General features: G+C 40.3%; 1 protein-coding gene across 14 annotated transcripts in view; it reads right to left on the bottom strand.

Annotated features, from left to right (window-relative positions):
* Window positions 1–18,407, bottom strand: part of CAST (calpastatin) — a 124,129-nt gene that overhangs the window by 65,364 nt on the left and 40,358 nt on the right. For 2 of the 14 annotated variants that reach the window (XM_047778336.1, XM_047778342.1), the window contains exon 1: window positions 13,410–13,558. The exons of 11 other annotated variants lie outside the window; for them this stretch is intronic. The gene's annotated coding sequence lies outside the window, so the exon portion shown is untranslated. Of the gene's footprint in view, window positions 1–13,409; window positions 13,560–18,407 lie in introns of those variants that run through there. One more of the 14 variants, XM_047778339.1, reaches the window with a different exon arrangement.

Here is an 18,407-nt window from a genome sequence, read left to right as displayed (position 1 = left end):
TCAGATGTTTGTCTATTGTTTGCCATGCGGTCACACCATGACGTACTGCCTTGAAATGCCTTTAATTATTTACCATAAAAATGGTGCTTCTAAAGAGAACTGCAGTACAGTCACCTCACAAAGTATACTATTTAATCCTAACTAAAAGGATGATTCCGATGAAGAGACATCTGCGGATGAAGGTGAACCATTGCTTTCAGAGAGAATATGGCTCTGTGCTAATAGTTCTAGTTAGGGCACCAACTTATATCTCAGTACATGTATATAATATGAGATCAGGTCAACTGTGATAGGATCTCAAGTACAACAAGAATTTCGAGATCAGAAGAGTGGGACTGTATGTCTGAGTTGCAGGTTTGAAGATGGGTAGGAAAAACTTCCTAGAGGAGATGGGAACTATCTACCCAGTATTAACGGCAATGTGACAGAGAGGTAGGTGAGGACTATAGAATTTTCCAAATGCCAGGAACTGTGACACGTGTTTTACACATTTGATTTCAATATATCTTCATAAAATCCTACGACCTGTTATATATCTGCTTTTTATAAATAAGAAAGCTGGGGCTCAGAGAAGTTAGGTTACTTATTATCTAAGATTCCACAGTTAAGAAGCTGTAGGACTTGGATCTGAACACAGACATTGACAATAATGCCCATGAACTTGGTGCTATAACAAGCTGACTCCTCCACTTTGAAGAAGTAAAACAAAGTATTTCAGGTTTACAAAATTTGGAAATGGAGGCCAAGATTGGGTAGTCATTTCAGGAGAGCAAAACAGCTTGAGCAAGACTTAGAGGTGGGAAAGGACCAGAGATAATCAGTCCAGGGTGCAACAGATGAAGGAGAACAGGGCAAAATGAGGCAATCTGAACACTGCCTGGAGGAAACAGAAAGTGATTCTATCTTAGCGCAGCATGCTATATACATTCATGGAATATATTAAAAGGGACGCACAGCCTTAACATAATAAAAATAGAATGCCTGAGCTCTACTTGCTCTGGAAAGTGGAGAGCACATGCAGCATTGGCCTCTGATGCAACATGTGAGCAGACCTCAAAATAAACATCCAAATGTTGCCTGGCAACCGGGACAGTAGCCATAGCAGATCTGTGATTGCAACCCAGGCCAGAGAGACCGTAGAACATTTGGTTGCACTCTGAGTGTCTGATTATAAGCTCTGGCACAGGACTACCCCAAGTACTTAAAAAAAAAAATCCACAAAAAGTCATAAAGTTGAACTCTTGGTACTACAAAAACAACTGTTTAATTTTCTTTGTTTTGTGAATTCCAGTTTTCCAGTGTTCCCCATCCCCCCGGATGATTATTTTATAGGCAAGGAAATAGCAAACCTGGCAGCCAGGATAAGTCATTAAAGAGTAGAAATGCAGCCTTTTCTTCTTAAGTTGTGTTCATTCCTCTAGGGTTCCTGTTGCTTTTCTTGATACATGAAATAACTCCAACTATGTCTGACTTGGGCTGCCCAAGACAAAGCAAACTAGACCCGGAAAAGAGAGCCTATGTTCCCCTTGCAGTCCCTCCCCTGGAGAAGTTTGTGTAGCTTGGATTTACTTAAGCCTGTGAGTCATGCAATTTCAGCAAAAGCAACAAAATGAACAATGAGGAAGAGGGCCCAAGACAAGCTCTTTGAACTTAGTCTCAACCCCTCTAGAACAGTTTCCTCATCTTTAAACTGTCACGACTGAAAACTCTGTAGTTATGCAACTCTAATATAATATGCTGTAAAGAGATAAAGTTTATTATATAATGTACCCTGATGATAAATGTTCAAGTGGGAACACACGAGTTTAGCCTCTGGAGCCCCACAGACCTGAGGTCTCATTCTAGCTGTGTAACTTCAGGGAAGTCCCTTAACTTTTCCAAACTTGTATTTTTTATTTGTTAAATGGGTATAAATATGACACTTACAAAATGGCAGTGAGGATTAAATGAGGGTGTGTTTAAAAGGCTCTGTGCCTGGCACCTGGTAAGGCAGTAAACAGCAGTGATTTGTATTATTTCACAAATAACAGCCTCAAAAGTTCTCCTTAGTGTCAGATGATGGGGCAGGTCTGTGGTGACACCACTTTGAGAAGTTACACATTAATGTTGTTTATCTTAAAGAGAAAAGCAACATTATTTCACATCAGGACATTATCTTTGGATTGAAATGCATCACTTGTTTGTCTTAAAAGAGCATGAGCTCATCTAAAGCATATACATGGGTACTAATGATATAGTTCAGGAGAAATAATGAGCTCTGCTGAATGGTTGCCTCAGAGCCTTTTAGCTCAGCTTCCAGTCTGTTCAAATTCTTTCTGTAGGTGCAGACCTAACAGAGAGCAAGAGAACATGAGAATTTATACGGGTCCTTGTGTTGTAAAACCAAAGGCCAGCCTCAATCTCTACAGGGACGATAGACTCAAGTGTCTCTTACAGAAACTGAGAGGGCGAATATGAGGAAATACTGCCAATCAAGTGGTGCTGAGAGGAGCCTGTCACATGACCAGCCCTGTAGCTGGCTTCTCAGTGAAGCATGTTCTTAATAAGAAGGCTTAAATGACAGGAAGTATTACAAGGTTCCCTTCTCCACACTGATTTCCCAATAATCAAAATGAAAATGTGGGGTGAAAGAAAATGTCCTTCTGGAAACCATGTAAGAAAAACAAACTCACAAATGTACAGCAAGCTTAATCTTTGCCAATGTTAAAGAGGTACACAGTAGTTAGGAGGATGGCTGTGGAGCCAGGCCACTTGAGTTTGAATTCCAGCTCTGCTACTCTATGACCCGGAGCAAACTCCCTAACTACTCTGCACCTCAGTTTCCTCAACTGTCAAATAGGAATAATCACAATACCTTCCACTGTATTTCATCCCGCTTTCCCGCAGGATGAAAGTAGAACAGGAGACTTCATTTTAAAATAGGTTTCATTTTAAATTGATGTAAAAATAAAACATTGCTGCTTATCTTTCAGCCTAAGCAAAAGTTCCTACACTATGAGGGGGTTTTTTGCTATTTAATTTAATCCTGCTATTTAAACATTTCACTATATTCAAAGACGTCTAATATAGCCCTTCTCTACTGCCTATTAAAACATCTAAAGAAATTCTGTCAATGAAACTTATCTTTTAATTTCAATCAGTATACAATATTCTATCTCACAGAAGCAGGAAATTTTACCCATCAGAGAGAATTTCTACAGCATTAAGATATTGAGCATAACAAAATGGCACAATATTAATTTCTAGTGCCCTTTTAAATTTAGATACAAATTCCTCTCTCAGATATTTAAACTGCCTGGATATAAACCAGTGGAATGGAGGATTTTATAAGACTGGCCTATTGAAAAAGAGCATTAGAATCAAACAGAAACTTGCTATCCGTGTGACCCAGGGTAAGTTATCTAATCTCTCTGGGCCATAGTCTCCTCATTTATAAAACTGTCCTAATACCCACTCACCTAGTTGCAAAATATGCAATGCTTAAGAGGAATAAATGAAATTTATGTAAATCACCGAGCACAGTAGTTGTTTAATAAATTAATATCTGGCTGGTTTCTTTTTCCTTCTTTCCATTTATTTTCATATATCTAGATCCTGGAGAACTTCTACCAACTATATACCCTTCTCCCAGAGCACTCCAGAATTCTTTTCAGATTGTCGGAACTGGCTTGAATATCCTTAGGTAAGCTTTTATTTGTTTCCTATTGGTTGTCTTTCCATTTTGAATAGTAACCAAATCTTCAGTTCACTGGTCAGTACGAGAATGTGGAGAAGTTACACACACAGAGAAGGTGTAGTTTACTACCAGTTCAACTGGAAATCAATCGGGGCATTTTGCCAAGATTTTAATTGCAAATATGTAAACAAATCAGTGCTCCTCACATTCAGTCTTTGGAAACATGTAAAGAGATAGAAGAGTATGATTGTCAGAAGGGCTAAAGAAGGAAACACTTCTAATTTGCTAGGCTAGAAACCCTGGCCTACCACAAGAATATTGTTTGAGACTAATCCAGCATCCATTACTACAATAATTTAAAAGATTCTTAAAGCCAAGGGAGGGCTCAAATTCAGCAGCCAAAAGAGATAAGCCTTTCCAAAAAGGTCTCTAAATAGTCAGCAAAAGGATACATTGTTTCTTAGTGAAGTGGATCCTGCATGGCTAAAATTTCAAACAATTAATAATTAATTAAGCGACTGATGTAAAACTTGGTTAGAGTAGGACATCATATGGAAGATATTGCCAGGGAAAAATGATCACCAATCCTAATCAGTAAAACTATATGCATGCAGGACTTAATACAAATTTAATTATTGTATACGAAAAACACACATAATGATTGCTGGCAATAAATGTTATGTCCAGCTATTGGGCAATGTGACTGGCCAAGCTTTAACACCTTAGTTCACTGGGTTTTGGCCCAGGAGCAGGTTCAGGCATAGGCAGTGTGTGGGGTGGGGGAGGGTAGCAATGGACACTTAGAAACTTACAAAGGGGGAAAGGGTTATAGCCTAAAAAAGCTGTAAGCCCCTCAGGTGATTCTGAAACTCTTTGACATTGAGAATAATCTTTTTAGGTAGTTTTAACAAGATGGCTCTATAGGGGGTCTGTGAAATGACCACTCTTTTCTACCTCTCCCATTGGCATTTTTCATCTGGCAACAAAGTCAATCTCTTCATGCTTCCATTTGGTCAAAAAAAAAAAAAAAATGCACCAGAATGCATAAGATATGTGGATAGATTCACAAAATTACTTTTTAAAGGTACTTTCCATCTGGTTTTTAAAGGAAAATTTTTGGTGCTGATATTGCCAGCCCAGAATACTAAAGAGCCCATAAGGAGCTTCTGTTGTGGCTTAGTAGGTTAAGAGGCAACACTGTCTCTCTGAGGAGGTGGGTTCTATCCCTGGCCTTGTTCAGTGGGTTAAGGATCCAGTGTTGCCATGTGCAGTAGTGGTGGTTGCAGACACAGCCCGGATCTGGTGCTGCTGCAGCTGTAGCACATGTGTAAGCCAGCAACTGCAGCTCCAATTCAACCCCTAGCCTGAGAACTTCCATGTGCTGCAAATGCGAATGTAAAAGGAAAAAAAAAAAAAAAAAAAAGAACTTACATGCTCGCTATAAAGAGTACCTCAGGAATATTTGTCTTCTCTAGTCTCATGGCCCCGAAACTGGATGACCAGATGACACTTGATACTTGCGATTATGCCTATAGTGAACACATTTTTTACACTAGAAGAATAGAGAATGTTGTAGACATCACCAATCCCAATAGTGCTGTCATTTTATAGGCAGATATTCTGTACCACTACAAAAACTCTTAATGCTACATACATACACACATCCAGTATATAGCTCAGCTTCAAAGACTGGAAAAAAAAAAAAAAAGACTGAGTGAAGTCAGTCAGAGAAAGGCAAATACCACATAATATCACTTATATCTGGAATCTAATATAAGGCACAAATGAACCTTTCCACAGAAAAAAATCATAGACTTGGAGAACAGACTTGTGGTTGCCAAGGGGGAGGGGGAGGGAGTGGGGTGGTTGGGGAGCTTGGGGTTAATAGATACAAACTACTGCCATTGGAATGGAGTATGATAATGCGAGAAGAAGGAATGTATACATGCATGTGTAACTGGGTCATCATGCTGTACAGTAGGAAAAAAAACTGTATTGGGGAAATAACAATTAAAAAAAAAGACTGTAATTTTCAAATGACTTATTAACTGAATTTTCAGAAAATAATATTTGCCTATCTCTGTAGATAACGGATATAAAATTCAAATGAAAATAAGTGTTGTGTGATGTGAATGAGTATATCAGGCTAGTATGAAGAAGGGATAGGAGGCTTTGTGACAAAGTAGACTGTGCATTCCTCGTCTAAAAATTTTCAAATATGTTAAATACACTGTACAGGTATAAAAAAATTAGTCTGAATTCTGGTAGAAGAGCTCCCTTCTAGTTCAGACACATAGAAATACTGTGTAAAAGTGAACATTAAAAATTAATTAAAAAAATAAAGAGCTAAAGAGATAAAACATGGAGACTGCAAATAAGAAAGTTGCATTCTGGCCACCAGTTTCAAGTCCCTACTACAGAACAAGCCCTCTGAATATGCTACATACATCTTTGTAAATAAAATGTTATGAAACTATGCATGTCTAAAAGCATGAGGATATTTATATTCCAGGACTCTGATGACGCCAAGCTATGGTAATGGAGTTATATAAAAGGATTTTATTTTCCATCAGACATAAACAAACACTATTTTCATGATAGGGAGAAAACAGAAAAGGCATATACAACTGAAAAACAAATAATTTTATTCTCACAAAAAATATACTCAAAATGTCTAAAAGACTTAAACATAACACCATAAAACTTCTAGAAGAGAATATAGGCAAAACAATCTCTGACATAAACCATACAAATATTTTATTAGGTCAGTCTCTTAAGGCAAAAGAAATAAAAACAAATATAAACCAATGGGACCTAATCAAACTTACAAGCTTTTGCACAGAAAAAGAAATCATAAAAAAAAAAAAGACAACCTACGGAATGGGAGAAAATAGTTGCAAATGATGCAACCAACAAGAACTTAATCTCCAAAATATACGAACTCATACTACTCAACAACAACAACCAAAAAACCCAAATAACCCAACTGGAAAAATGGGCAGAAAAATTAAACAGACATTTATCCAAAAAAGATATGCAGATGCCCAGCAGGCACATGAAAAGATGCACAACATTGATAATTATTATAGAAATTCAAATTAAAAGTATGGTGAAGTACCATCTCACAATGGTCAGAATGGCCATCATTAACAAAACTATAGGTAACTTCACCTGCTGGAGAAGGTGTGGAGAAAATGGAACCCTCCCATATAGTTGGTGGGAAAGTAAATTGGTACAACCACTATGGAAAACAGTATGGAGGATCCTCAGAAAGCTAAATATAGGACGAGCACATGATTCAGCATTACCAGTCCTGGGCATCTTCCACACAAAACTATAATTCAAAAAGATACATGTACACCTATGTTCACGGCACCACTATTCACAACAGACTATACATGGAAACAAACTAACTGTGCATCAACAGGTGACTGGATTAAGAAGATGTGGTACCTATATACAATGGAATACTACTCAGCCATAAAAAGAATGGAATAATGCCATTTGCAACAACATGGATACAGCTAGAGATTCTCATACTAAGTGCAGTAAGTCAGAAAGAGAAACACAAAAGACCATATGATATCACTTACATGTAGAATCTACAATATGGCACAAATGAACCTACCTATAGAAAAGAAACAAACTCACAGAGGAGGGAATGGGAGGGACTGGGAGTTTGATGTTAGTAGATGCAAACTACTACATTTAGAATGGATAAAAAATAAGGTCTTACTGTATAGCACAGGGAGCTATATCCAGTCTTCCTGGGATAGACCACTGATGGAAAATAATATAAAAACTAATGTATATACAAAAACATTTATTCTCTTCTACTTGTCTGGCCACCCTGAGTATAGCTGATAAAGAAATAATATGCAGGAAACTGAGCCCCTGGTTTCTCTATAGGAAGAATGTTCTTTCATACCTCCCCCAATAACTCTATCCCGGGCAATTCTCATGGCTCCGAGATCTCATCTAGGTCTTTATACTGAGGTCACTTGTATGGGGGCCTCAATCCATTACAGGGTCCAGAGGGTGTGCTTGCATATGAAACTGGCCCCAATCTCTTACAGCAACTATGAATGGAATTTGGAAGAGTGGTCCAGGCCCTTCCTTAGGCTCTAAGAGTGGGCCAGGGACGTCAATCTGGTCAGTTCCTGGGGCCCCTCAATGTGAAGCAGAAGTCTCAGCTTCTGTGAATGGCTAGAACTCTAACCAAGATTTCACTGCATGGCTAAGGCCAGAAGATGACTGGCTCACAGATAGGCTCTGGGTGGGCCAATTCACTTCTTACAGCAGACTTTAACAGGTGTCAGGATCTATTCAGAGAGCTTATTAAGCCACAGATTCCTCAGGGATTCTGAATGGGCAGAAATGAGGTGGTGCCTGGGAAATATGCATTTTAAAACAGGTATCCAGGTGAATCTGACACAGATGCTCTCCAGACTACATATCATAAACACTGTATTAGAGAATTCCAAGGGGGTGCAGTACATCCCTGGACAAGGATCGGAGAGTCCCAGGGCCATAGGATGATCCAGAATTATGCTACTGGCCTTCACTGTCTACTTGAGAGTCAAAAAACATCTCTTTTCTAAGGAGACCTCTATTGTTAAAGCATAGCTCTCTGCAACTAAGGAAGCCTTGCTTTGATAATAGCTTCCTCATTCCTTAGGAGTCCATCAGCAAGACTCAGTGGGAAACTCCTTATATTCCAGGACTCTGATGATGACAAGCCATACCATTGTCATCACTTACCTATATCTTATTCATCATGCTCAATATGTACCACAGGACCTATAGAACTGAGGAAAATATAACTGCGTCAGCAATACATTAAAAATCTGTTACTAAAGTTACCCTGATTTATCAGTAAAAGCAGACCTACATCCTCTTTCCAACATATAAAAAATCCTCCCAAATAAAACTAAATGGTAGGGTCTTTTTTTTTTTTTTTTGCTTATTATTTTTTTTTTAGGGCCACACACTAGGGGTCGAATCAGAGCAGCAGCTGCTGGCCACAGCCACAGCCACAGACACAGCAACACGGGATCCAAGCCGCAGCTATGATCTACACCACAGCTCACAGCAACGCCAGATCCCCAATCCACTGAGCAAAGCCAGGGATCGAACCTACATCCTCCTGGATACAAGTCAGATTCATTTCCACTGTGCCACAACAGGAACTCCTGGCAAGGTTTTTTAAAGTTGCCAAGGGCTCTATGGGAAAAGAAACGAACACTAGTAACAAAAAAGACTGAGCAGCACCTTTGTAAGTAAAGGTGTGCTGATCATTCCTGGAAGAGGAGCCAGTGAAAATGCTAAAAGATAAGTAGATAGGCATCTGAGGTTTTCCTTGTCTTGCTCAGGATATGGATCTACCATGTGGCAGCTGCCAAATATGAAACAAGAAATTAGACTGAGACAATGTGCCTTTAGAAATAAGTATCTGATATCCAGGGGCAGGTTAGCCTGTGGATGGGCTTGTCTGTTCTCCCCTGCACCTCAGCTGGGTAGCGAAGAAAGAAATAGGAAGATGAGTAACAGGAACTTGTCATCCTCAAAGCTTCCTTGGAAGACTGACGATACAGACTCAGCCAGCTGTGTGATCTCCAGTTAAACCGTGTAGAGCTCAGGACAATGGAAGTCTCAGGTACAGCTGACACCTGATGGGAATCCAGTCTGTCTACAAGGGACAGTTGTCAAGAATATCACATCACGGAGCCCTAGAAAGAACCAAAACTCAGTCCCACATAAGAGCATATGGAAAAGTGTATAGGCAAAGGCTGTAGGGTCTCAACTGGTAGTTAAGGGCAAGTCTGGAAAGAGGGGATTAAGAAAATGATGAATGAAGAGAACCAATGCTTGGGAAATTGGATGCGTTCAGACTTCTGAAGAGCCCTGGCTCCCAGTGGCCGGTTGCAGATCTCCTTTAAGGGACCCATCGTCCTTATGCTTATTCCCAGAAAAACAGGTCCAAGCTTAACCTCCTCCCCCTTCCCTCAACCTTCCACTGTGATTTTATAGCACTTGGATGGCAATGCCATTTAGCGCTTTTTACTATGTATTTTTATATTTGTTATATAGACCATACTTCACTTCTGTATCCCTAGCCCCATGTCTGGCCACTGTAGAAGTTTAAAAAAAAAAAAAAAGAGTTCATTATCAATTTTTTTTGATTATTCACTCTTTAATCTTTAGTTAAAGGACAGATACTAAGTTCCAAAACCTCTACTTGTAAATCCCAGAGAACAAAAATGAATATTATTTTAACTTTTCTGCCTACCCTGGATAAATCTCTACACTAATGCAACAGTATCTTAGGACTCTATTCATATTAAGATAAAACCAATCTACTTTTTCAATTCAATAAATATTTATTGAGCAATTAGTATGTGGAAGGCACCATGGTAGATGCAGTGGGAGTCCAAAGATGCGAAGCCTGTCTTTGAGGGCCTCACAGTAGAGTAAAAAGCTGGCATTCTGAGAACAAAAGTAACCACAGCCAAATGGGGCTATAACCAAATGAAACTTTACAGGGTTCAAACTTCACCCACTGAAACTCATTCTCTGGAAGGTATTTTATGGAGAGCTGTTAATTAAACCTGTCCTGAGAAAGAACACAGTGCGGTGTTAAGAGAACAGCCTCTTTCTTAATTGACAGAAGGATATCCACCTCATCATTGCATCATCATCACATTCTATAAAGTGTCCAACATATGCCTAGAACACAGAAATTGTCAGTAATGCAGCTCTAACTATTGATACTCTGTTCTAACATAGATTGTGCTGATATGTTCTTCTGGTGAAACCTATTGAAGTCACTTGCTAATAATTATTATTGACTAGTGTGGACAGGAGGGCACAACGTTAACAACTTTACCAGCAGTGGGATGACACACAGCCTCCACTCAAATCTCCAATGTCCAAATATATGGACTTGCTCAGAAGTCAGCATGTTTTAAGAGACGCTATAAAGTAACTGTTAAAAATGAGAAATAATGGGGCTGAAGAAATAATAGCTATTAGAAATAACAGCCAAAGCTATTTTTTTGGCTTTTCATAAGAATAATGTATCAACTATCCTTAACTAGGGGAAGTGGCACCCCACTAAAGGATATTTTAAAATATGTGTGTGAGAGAGAATGTTTTTGTCATGCTCTGGTATTCGGGGGGAACAAGACCCTGCCCAAGTAAGAACTATCACCCCAAATGCCAACAGCACTCTGTCGAGAAACACTAGTAGCTGACATTTTTAAGTTAAAAGTTATTTGCAGAGAAAAATAAAACACGATTGTTTGTGAAAACCCACTGTACGTTCCAAGTAATCAGATTATTACTTCAATATATCAAAAACTATAGCATGAAATATGTCCCTTTTATAAGGCCAGACACCTTGATATATGTTCCAGATTCAGAGAGTCTCCAAAATGAGGGCACTGTAAAGTATAACAAAGGAAAAGATACAAAGACATCTGTATATACAGGGAGAACATAGGTTGTGGGTTTTTTATTTAAACAGGACTAAACAATTAGATGGTTCATATTTTGGGATAAGTAAATAGTTCCACCTAAGTAGTGATGCATGAAAGATATAATTGTTATTATAAACAACGAATGAGAACACAAATATTTGGGTGATTTTAAAAAGTTAGCTCAAAGAGGCATTCCTGTTGAGGCATGGCAGAAATGGATCTGCCTAGGAACCACGAGGTTGTGGGTTCAATCCCTAGCCTTGCTCAGTGGGTTAAGGATCCAGCATTGCTATGAGCTGTGGTGTAGGTTGCAGACTTGGCTCGGGCCCATGTTGCTGTGGCTGTGGTGCAGGCTGGTAGCACGAGCTCCGGATTCAACCCCTAGCCTGGGAACTTCCATATGCTGCAGGTGTGGCCTAAAAAGACAAGACAAAAAAATAAAAAATAAAAAAAAAAATAAGGAGTTCCCGTCATGGCGCAGTGGTTAACGAATCCGACTAGGAACCATGAGGTTGCGGGTTCGGTCCCTGCCCTTGCTCAGTGGGTTAACGATCCGGCGTTGCCGTGAGCTGTGATGTAGGTTGCAGACCCGGCTCGGATCCTGCGTTGCTGTGGCTCTGGCGTAGGCCGGTGGCTACAGCTCCGATTCAACCCCTAGCCTGGGAACCTCCATATGCCGCAGGAGCGGCCCAAGAAATAGCAACAACAACAACAACAAAAAGACAAAAGACAAAAAAAAATAATAATAATAATGTTAGCTCAAATTAATGCTTCATGTTGTCCTAAATATGTTTCATTCTTGCAAACTTTTATTTTACATGATACCTTTGAAATTTCCATTGCAAGAGAAGACTTATACTCAGCCAATTAATGGAACCACCAAGAAACTGAACTTACCACTAATACTGCACTGCACTGGGAATCTTCTCCAAAGCATGTGAACTGAACAAGACCCAGTACTTACATTTTAGTGCACTGCTTCATGGACACTGTCATGCAGTCTGCAAAGCTCACTTCTTTGTAACAGTCACCAAGGGTCCTTGCTGCATGTGCCAGGATTCCCACTCCATGCTCACTGCCATTGGTTGCCTATCCCTTTCTCCATCAGTCGGCAGATGTGGCCTTTGCTGGCTGGGTATGATTTCACTAAATGACACTATTTTGTTTTAACCTTATACTGTCTCCTAGAACCCAGGCAGCACTCACTCTGCACCACATTCCCAGAAACAAAGATCCTTTAGATGCTGAAAAAAAATCAGTGTGCAAAAATCAAATTCCGTGCCCACAAACAAACATTAGTTGGAGGCACTCTTTAAAGTACTCATTAGAAAATCAACTTTCCCCTTAGGAACAGTTGATGCCACTCCTTATTGACCTTCCCTGCAATGCAGATGTTTTCTCTAGAAAACATCTCACACAGCAGGAACTTTTCAGAGCTGCTAATTAAGTATTCTCATTCCTCTGACATAGTTATAGCTAGGTTCCCAGAGGACTAGTCAGATGCCTCGAGATCCCGCCCCTTAAGAAAGTTTCTTAAACCCTCCGCCTCATTTTTCTCAAGCTGTAAAATGGGGATAAAGAACTCGCCTCTTACCCATTTATAACTGAGGAATGCTAGGACCCTAGCAGTACAAACAAGATTGTTAAATCTCTGTGAAAACATTTACATTCTTGACAGATAGGTACGGAGTACCCCTCAGTGATGCCATCTGCCCATACTCTCAGTCGTGTGCAAGGAAACAGAACCAAAACCATGTCACAACAGTTGCCACACCACACCCAGTATGTATCAGGTATACGAGGAGGTTATACACAGTGAGCTCACTCTCTAAAACAGAGGTCATCTCAGTGGAGGGGGCAGGGCTGGGAGAGAAGATCGGGTCTAACCCTAAAGATAAAAGGGCCAAAGCAAATCGACAGAGCTGCTGCTTTTCTTCTCTTTCAGCATTTTTTCCCAGGTCACATAAATCCCTGGTTTTGTAACCCTACCATGTCAGATCACCAGATACGTTCCCAGCCTAGAAGCCAGCAACAGTAGCAGGAGGAGTCCACAAGTAACACAAGTGAACTTCGAACCCATCTGGACAGAAATGGATGTTCAAGGTCAGGAGGCTGGTGAAAGAACCAGTCCAAGACCCGAGCCTGCGGCAGGTCCACGCCTGGGGACGTGCAGGGCCCGGCGCGAAGGTGGCTTGGGCTGCTTGCCTGGAAAGCGGCCGCAGCCTCGGACAGAAGCAGCCGCAATCAGTACTCACTCTGCTTCTGGCTTCCCGGCCGAGAGACTTCAGCGGCGTTTGGGGATGTTTGCATTCCTGGTTGGGCTCGGCCCCCGCGGTTTCAGTTTTGAGCCTCGGCTGAGCCCGCAGAGAGTTACGGCAGAGAGTTACGGCTGGGCGGTCCCAAGACGCAACGCAGGCTGCTCCCCGCCCTCCTCCGCCTGCCCCCCCGGTGGCGCCGCCCGGGATTCCGGGCGCAGCTCGCGGAGGGCGGTGCCTGCTCTGCCGACTCATCCCAGGGCTGGCATTGCCCAGACTGGCTGACTGAACAACGCAGTTTGTGCTGCAGGCCACCGGCTGATGGCAAAGGTCGACTGCACCTAGGCTGTCACCAAAGAGCCAAAGTGGGCTCTTTGTAAACACCCCCCCCAAATACCGCTTTCTAAACTATAAAGTAAATGAACATTTCACATTGGATAACAGATTTTTTTTAAGGAGCAGTTTAACAAAGCCAGAATTCTACTGCACTATTCTTGTACATTATACATTACGACTAAACATTTCAAAATACATTAAGAATGGATTTAGAGCCATTGAATAAAATAAGAATTCATGAGTTCATATTGCTATTAAATAAATAAACGAATAAATAAGGGTACGGGGGCAAAGGAAACGCTCCTCCTCATAGAAGAATGCCAACTAATAAATATAGAATAAATGATGGTGTTAGAGAAAAGAGTTATAAAATTTAAAAGCAATTCCGTAAGTCAACTTTTTCCAAAGCCGTGAACCAATTACAGTAAAGACTGTGAGCTTGGGCTGTGAGCAGAGGAAGAGGTAGTGGGTGGGGACCCGAGACCTCAGGCGTAGCTGGTGACAGCTGAGCAGTGACTCAGTGCTGCTTCCAACCAAGGCAGAAGTGAAGGCCAGCTGACACTCAAAAGGCAGAGCTCATTTGCATAGCTTTGTACCCACATCCACCAGGCAGGCAAAGCAGGTAGTCCCTATGACTTCCCCTGCAGGGTGTTCCTCACAACCACCTTATTTATTTTCGTTTTCTGTTTGTTTTTTTGTTTGTTTACTTCCACTAAATAAAGCTGGTGAAGTAAGAGCCCTTCCGACTCCAATATTTTATAATCTCCAAGAAGATCCTGCCCTTATAATTCTTCTTGATGAAAATAGAGATTAAAATTCCTTTTTTGTCTATTGTTAGTATTTTCTCTCTCTCTTTTTAAACAAAACCTCAGCTTATCTAGGTTTTGATGACATTCATTTTTCTCATGACCAAAAACAACCAAGGGTTACTTATTTGGGCCACACCCCAAGAGGGATGAGCCCTGGGTCCCACAGCCCCACTGAGAAGCAGCACATCGCCTTCAATGAGTGGGTATATCTGTGCTCCTCAAGAGTACAGATGAGTACCTGCAGGGTTATGAAATAAATAGCACAGAGATTCTTATCCTGCAGGACAGGTAGAAAGGGGCTCCTTTCCTTGGAGAGGAAGAAGGTTGTTATTGCTCCCTGATATGCTGTGTCTGTTCCAGTCCACAAGGCTTATCCTTTCTCCCTGTGTGGCTCTCACATCACGCACATCTAAAACACCTGGGAGGCAGCTTATTAAATACAGAAAATCCTGACCTTTTTTAAAAAATTGAAGTATAGTTGATTTACAATGTTGTGTTAATTTCTGCTATAAAATGATTCAGTTATACATATGTATACATTCTTTTTTTATATTCTCTTCCATTATGCTTTATCTCAGGATATGGAATATAGTTCCCTATGCTATATAGTAGGTCCCTGTAACATATCCCTTCCATACATATATATATTAGTTTGCATCTGCTAACCCCAAACTCCCAGTCCTTCCCTCCCCCACTCCTCCTTTCCCTTGGCAACCACAAATTTGTTCTCTGTGTCAGTCTATTTCTGTTTCATAAATAAGGTCATTTTTGTCATATTTCAGATTCCACATACGAATGATAAATAGTATTTGTCTTTATCTTTCTGATTTATTTCAAATAGTATGATAGTCTCTGGGTTCATCCATGATGCTGCAAATGGCATTATTTCATTCTTTTTTACAGCTGAGTAGTATTCTGTTGTATACATGCACTACATCTTCTTTATCCATTCATCTATTGATGGACATTTAGGTTGTTTGAGAAAATCCTGGACCTTAACCCTTCCCAGTGAATCAGAATTTCTTGGCTTGGAACCCAAGAGTCTACATTTTAACCAGATTCTCTAATCAATGTTTAGGAAATCTAAGGTACAACTAGGCTAAATTACCCACATTTAGCACAATTCAGCATACCTGCTGCTCAAATTGTGGTTGCCAGACCAGCAGTATCAGCAGCAGTTGTAACTGGGAGCTTATTTAAAAAGCAGAAAGAATCTCAGCCTTCATCCCAGACTTCCTGAGTCAGAATCTTCATTTTAATAAAACTCCCACTTATTCTCTATGCATATTAAAATATGAGAATTACTGCTCTGGAAAAAAATACAGCTATCTGTGTACTACCTTCTTAATATTTTTTAATCTGCCATAACTATATTTACTGAATATTTTAAAAAATAGATTTATTTTTAAAAACCATTTACCTAGGCTTATCTTAAGCAAAATTATCCATGGCATCATCAGTTTGAAGTGCTAGTTTACTTTTTTAGCACATTAAAATACATATGGAATTATTAAAATACAAATGCTCACCTGGTTAACATACAGAGTCATCTCACATACCAAATATGGTCCAAAGGTTCTATAGGTGAGGCTGACATTGAACCCTGGAACATTTTCCACAATTGCTCACCTGGTTAACATACAGAGTCATCTCACATACCAAATATGGTCCAAAGGTTCTATAGGTGAGGCTGACATTGAACCCTGGAACATTTTCCACAATATGCAGAAATATTCAGCTCCTCACTCATATTACAGATAAAAAAAGTAAAGGCTTGGGAGGAGAGCTGTATTGCCCAAGTTGACACAGCTATTTGTTACAGAACCAGGATCAAAACCATGGAAGTTCACCCCTGGTGGGTACTTATTCCTTCAAAGATCTTTCTCCTGTAACTGGGATAAAAGCTGTTTGTACTCTTCTCTGTGAATCCCAGTGTTCATTGCAACACTATTTATAACAGCTAAGACATGGAAGCAACCTAAGTGTCCATTGACAGAAGGATGGATAAAGAAAAGGTGGCACATATATGCAATGGAATACTACTCAGCCACAAAAAAAGAATGAAATAATGCCATTTGTAGCAACATGGAAAGACCTAGGGATTATCATACTAAGTGAAGTAAGTCAGACAGAGAAAGACAAGTATATCACTTAAACGTGGAATCTAAAAATGATACAAATGAACTTATACACAAAACAGAAATAGACCCATAGACCCATAAACTTATGGTTACCAAAAGAGAAAGGGGAAAGGGATAAATTAGGAGTCTAGGATTAAAATATATACACCACTATATACAAAATAGATAACCAACAATGACCTAGCATATAACACAGGGACTTATACTCAATATTTTGTAATGACCTATATGGGAAAATAGTTTGAAAAAAAATTGTATACACACACACACACACACACGCACACACATATGTATATAAAACCCAATCACTTCAATATACACCTGAAACTAACACAACATTGTAAGTCAACTATACTTCAATAAAATATAAAAATAAAAGGCCTAGTATTGCTAAACAACCTATCATCAATTATTTTCCTCCAGTTCAATTAGGTAATTCTGTTTTCCTTTCTGTAATGCATAGCTGTCAGTTGGTAGCTGACAATACATTTGAAAACCCTCACTGTGTATGGTTAATTTCCCACCTAATCAATATACGCCTTCCCAGAGTAGGAGCAGAGCATTCCAAACCCCACATTTCTGATGGCAGAACTGAGGCATGTGACTTGCACTGACCAATCAGCTGTGCCTTAAAAGAGTGAGCTTGGGAGTTCCCGTCATGGTGCAGCGAAAATGAAGCGGACTAGGAACCATGAGGTTGCGGGTTTGATCCCTGGCCTCGCTCAGTGGGTTAAGGATCCGGCATTGCCGTGAGCTGTGGTGTAGGTCGTAGATGCAGCTCGGATCTGGCGTTGTTGTGGCTCTGGCGTAGGCTGGCGGCTATAGCTCTGATTAAACCCTTAGCCTGGGAACCTCCATATGCTGCTGGTGTGGCCCCAAAAGGACAAAAGACAAAAAAAAAAAAAAAAAAAAAAAGAATGAGCTTGGAAATAAGCATATGTGGAGGTACCACTTACCAGTGGATCTGTGTTAGCATAAGGACTTTCAGACTTCAGGAGTATCAGTGCCAAACTTGGTTTTTTTGGTTTTTTGCTTTTTGCTTTTTGTTTTTTAAGAGTCCCACATGTAGCATATGGAAGTTCCTGGGCTAGGGGTCAAATTGGAGCTGCAGCTGCCGGGCTATGCTATAGCCTCAGCAACAGTGGATCTGTGCCACATCTGTGACCTATGCCACAGCCTGTAACAATGCTGGGTCCTTAACTCACTGAGTGAGGACAGAGATTGAACCCGAATCCCTCGTGGACTCTATGTCAGGTTCGTAACCCACTGAGCCACAAGGGAAAATCCATGCCAGACTTTCTGGCATTCAGTTCTAAATGTGATAGATGCTGAGCTGTGGAAGCAGCAAGAAGAAGCTCCCAGAATATAATGAGGTATTGTTTCTGGCTCTGAAACTAGATTCCTTCTGCTGGAGCCTTCTGAATTTTTCTAGGAGCTACCTGCTATCCCTTAAGAAATTCCTTCTAGGTAATTTACTGATGGCCCAGCAGTTAAGGATCTGGCATTGTTACTGTTGTGGTGCAGGTTCCAAGCATTTCTGAGAAACTTCTACATGCTGTGGGCACGGCCAAAAAATAAGAAAGAAATAAGTTCCTTTTAAGTTTGAACTAGTTAGAGTGGATTCCAACTGGAAATGCTAACTTTAACCAAAACATCTTCTTAATAGCTCTGGTCTTCTGAAGAAACATGCCTAATTCAAGTTCAACTTAGCT

This window comes from Phacochoerus africanus, chromosome 4 (assembly GCF_016906955.1).
Source record: "Phacochoerus africanus isolate WHEZ1 chromosome 4, ROS_Pafr_v1, whole genome shotgun sequence".
Classification (NCBI taxonomy): domain Eukaryota; kingdom Metazoa; phylum Chordata; class Mammalia; order Artiodactyla; family Suidae; genus Phacochoerus; species Phacochoerus africanus.
The sequence above is the reverse complement of the archived record's forward strand: the minus strand, read 5'-3'. Positions and strand labels throughout refer to the sequence as shown.